Here is a 4,602-nt window from a genome sequence, read left to right as displayed (position 1 = left end):
TCGAGTTAACTGAGTCGGTTGCTTTTCCTATATAAACCAAATTATAGTTTTTATTAAAGAAACGTGTGAATTAACGGGTTTTAATGTATTATCTCTTAACCTAGAAAGAGTTATGTCTGGGGGAGTAATTGTGTAGAGTAAAATCTGATTCAATAACAATATCACATATATCTGCTGAAAAACAAATTAATTCGTAAATAAGATTTATGGTAAGACCAACCTAATAACAAATAGGTCCACATGACATTTTATACAATGCATATATTTAGTTTTTGATTTTATTTGATAACCTGAGTTTATATTTCACATTATCTATTAACAATAAACAAGTTATAACTCTAAAACGTGCATACAATTATTATAACTATCCATGTTTATTATATTATTTATTATAACAGATAAAATTAGCCTATTGTTTACTTTGGAATTTACATGTCGGATTTGGTCAACTTTCAAAATAGATAATTAAATAGTATATAACTTAATCTTAAATATTTACATTTTCTTAATAACGAATTCCTAAAGAGCATCTCGTGCAATTTGCACGGGTTTAAACCTAGTACATCATTCCAAGGAATAGGGTTATCAAGAACTTTATTAACAATGTCTATATTGACAAAAGAATTTAATTTTGAAATATTCCATTGCTTATCCGATGTGATAAACACATATACCATTAAGTTATCGTCTGCCAAAATAATGTCATTAGACATTTGAAGAATGGGTTTTTGGAGAACCTAATTATCTGTCCAAAACCTAATGCTTTTCCTGTTACCAACTTGTCATCTAAGACTTTTTCTAAATAAATCTCGCATAGACATAAGTTTATTCTATTACCAAGAGCTTTTTTGCACAGGAGAATGTTCGAAGAGAGATTCCTTTTTCAGATACTTTTTCTTTACAAGAGTTGTCCAAATACTATTCTCTTCCGTTAAGATTTTCCATAAGAGTTTCATTTGAAATGCTTTATTTAAAGTTTCAGCTTTACAAAAAGCGGCCACAACCAGAGTTATCTAAGTAAGGTGCTGAATACATATTCATCCACGCTAAGCAACCATTAATCCTCTGATAAACAGACTTTGATTTGGTTTCTACCTACATTACAGCTAAGTCTGTTAATTTTAAGCGCGCTGACAATTACCGTATGTTGAAGATTGGACTCCCCTTATATAAAAGTGAGCAAGCCAAGTTACTATTCCTAATGAATAGTAGGATGAATAGTTGAGATTTATTATTTTTTTAATCCTTGCCGGGCGGGTTGTGGTATGGTGTTGCTTGTGGACGGGTCGATTAGTAGGCTGACTGTGGCACATGCAAACATGTGTGTGTTGATATGTTCCTTACACTTAATGACTTTATCTTTGGGCCTACGTTTGGTGTGTGGTTTCCTATTCGTCTTATCCCCTATATTTTCGTGGCTCTTTATATTTCTTCCGAAAAAATGACATTTTTATTAGGATTGTCTTATAAAGTACATGTATGCAAGTGTAATAGTCGAGTATATTTGATCAAGGAGGAAACTTATCCTGAGAATCTCCTAAAGCGCGGGACATAAATCACATTGTATCTGAGGGTATAATGAATAGTTTTATATTTCCTGTACTGTGGTTATATTTTTTTTTAAATTTGTTGCTAGTGTTATGACTCGTATGAGTAACGCTTACCATCAAAAGTGGCCATCTTCCGAATTTATCCATCATAACTACACCAAGAACACTTGGTGGAAGCTGTAAGGTTATTCATAACATTTCAGTTGAAGGCGGTCTAATTAAGAATCAGTAAACGATAAATTATTTTGCTTAGGTACACAGAACCTGAATAAGAGCCATCGTCATAGTCCCTATAGTACCTGAAAAGCCTGCAGTCGATATGTCAGTCCAGGTTTTTTATTCCGGTAGACCGGTACTGTACTTTTTCTGGAAACATCAGTCATCAACTTACCAGCTGATTCAAAAATTTCAGTTCCATAGTATAAAATCCCAGTTGTTCCCCCAAATGAAGATATTGCCATGATGCCTAGGCCAACCTATAACAACATCGACATGTAAGACACCCGTGTCAAGGAAAGTCGTGAAGAAGCCACCAGATAAATATTCTTAGGGAGTTATAGAGCTTACTGTCAGCGCATATGCATACTTTAGACAGAACACATTAAGAAGCTATCTTCTTCAATATCTTCAACGCCATCAATGTAGTCCTGAAGACACTGAAATCGACAAATCTTACATTTACACACAGAAGATTTTCCCTTGAAGAGGATTAGGTGCTTACTCTAATGTCAGCTGCTTCTTGAGATATATCCATGTTCTTTCTCCTTAACCATGGCAAAGCAGTCTCGTAATCATCAACACGACCAACATTCATCTGAAACAACAATTCTCATTTCGCTTTACATTAACTCACAGCTTCAATTAATACACGAAATCAACGATTAATACAAAAATCAAGTGAATATAACAATGATATATTAAATTAAAAAACCTATTGACTAAATTCGATGTTCAATTCATAGAAAGTAACATGAGCAAGCAGTGATGAGAATCTCTTCAACATCTGGATCAATTCGTTGAAGAACAGTTAAATTTAATAGTACAACATCATATACAATCAATTCAAATGCATCTTTTCGAAAAACTTTCTTCTTCCCACTTAATTGGCTCAGTACACTTCCAATAACCTAAATAGTCAATTACCATCAAATATTACTAATCCTAATGCCTCATTTAGGAAAATCTACTCCTTCCCACTCAATCCTATCAGTTAACGACTAACTAACTCTGCAATGGTACATATTCGAATGTGAAAAGCCATAATGCAAATGACCTAAATTACATAACACCATAAGCTATAAGAAGATCTTAATAAGGAAATGAACAGCTTACACAGAAGTTCTCCATTTTAATTAATGAGAACCCCATCAGGCAATCCAAGATACTTGCCAGAATTTAATCCCGCTCTGAACACCTAATACAATGATGACCAGTAATAAAAAACTAACTAACTTTATTAAATTAATGCCTGGTATATACTAATCAAAAACAGAAAAAATAAAAAAATCAAAAGAAAATACTAACAACGAACAACAATCTTACCTGTCAATTGTATCTTTGAATTTCTCCTCGTCTAAGAACTGAAGAATAAAAAACATGAGCTCTCTACTTAAAGACGACATCCCCACTCCTAGTTAAGAAAAAAAAAGTGACGATCAGTAAAAAAATAAACATCAATAAATCGACATATGAAGTATGGATATAGTAAGCATGAAATTTGGCGAACCTGTCCCTATGATAGACGAACTTAACATGTTAACAGAAGCAAATAATGCTAGATTTGAAGCAGTGGTGGATTTCTGGCTGGTTAGGAGGGGTTAGGCCCCTGCTCAATTTCTTTTAACTCTTCTTCATTTCAGTAGTAAGCTGGTGGTTGGCTCCCCTTCGCTCAGTGATTGAGAGGAGGATACGAAGTATTACACGTTTGTTGTCAAAGTTCCTTTTTTCCTCTAAGATCCCTCATAACGATACGAGACACTGAAGCACTAAATTCAAGTTGTATATGATAGAATTACACTTAATTTTATCAAAGCAGTTTAGTAAAATGGAGAATGCTTCATCCATCTTAAGATCAAGTTTTACCAAAGCGTTACGGAAAGTACAGCAAGAAACCAAAATGAAAGGAAAAGCAATTACCAGGGCATTTGAAACGATGGAATTCACGACAACAGTAGCAGCTAAGACATTGTCAGAGATGACTACATAGTGAAAAAGCCTTCAAATTCCGGGTGGAACATGGCTATACATTGCCTGTGGCCTGGCCATCGCTTTTGTAATCTCAGCTAATAGACACCTGAACGAAGCCCTAAATTCCTTCTTTTCCTCAGCCATTTCAAAACCAACCTGTAAATGCATTTTTAAAAGTCGCAATCATAATGACTCCACACATAACACTCTATGGAGCTCTATTAAAGGAACTTACGGCTTAATGCAGAAGGAAAAAAAACTCTGCAAACAACTAAATTACCAAGCAACCGATCAGACAAATAAGCTAATTTGCCACCCATGGCACACGTTTTATTTAGAATATCAATCCAACCATCAAAATTACGTACTAACACATAAACCCAAACAAAACACGAAGACATAACGACACATAACCACCAAATGACCGATCTTTTAACTTGAAACACACTTATTGCAGTCTCTTTTCGTTACCTTTAACAACGGTCCTCGCTGAATTGCTGGTAAAATGTTCCTGCAGGCAACTTAACCCAAAATTAATATTGTAACAAAATTAAAGGTAAAGCTATTTATAAGGATGAAATGCATTATTTGTCGTAAACTAAATTCAATAAAACCAAACCTCTAAATTACCCCGCAGGTCAGTAATATTTTTGGCCAAAATAACACATTTTTATATGACTAAACAATGAAGTAGGCCCTTTAATCAAACTGTTTATAGTACGTACAGTGAAATCATTACACCATACCCCCCACACTCCTCCCTTACTCTGCAAACCCACTCCTTTAAGAAAACATTACCCTAACACACAAAGGTCACCTCACCTCAAATAATCTATAATAATAGAGATTACATCATCTATGCAGT

At 34.2% G+C, this 4,602-nt stretch overlaps 1 long non-coding RNA gene across 1 annotated transcript; it reads right to left on the bottom strand.

Annotated features, from left to right (window-relative positions):
* Positions 1-1,664: 1,664 nt before the first annotated feature.
* LOC141591093 (uncharacterized) lies at positions 1,665-2,018 on the bottom strand. Its single transcript, XR_012520651.1, has 3 exons — positions 1,942-2,018; positions 1,815-1,858; positions 1,665-1,727 (listed from the first exon to the last, which is right to left on the bottom strand). It is a non-coding gene; the product is annotated as an uncharacterized LOC141591093 (long non-coding RNA).
* Between the last annotated feature and the right edge of the window lie 2,584 nt (positions 2,019-4,602).

Source organism: Silene latifolia, chromosome 7, assembly GCF_048544455.1.
Source record: "Silene latifolia isolate original U9 population chromosome 7, ASM4854445v1, whole genome shotgun sequence".
NCBI lineage: Eukaryota > Viridiplantae > Streptophyta > Magnoliopsida > Caryophyllales > Caryophyllaceae > Silene > Silene latifolia.
This window is presented reverse-complemented; position numbering and strand designations above follow the sequence as displayed.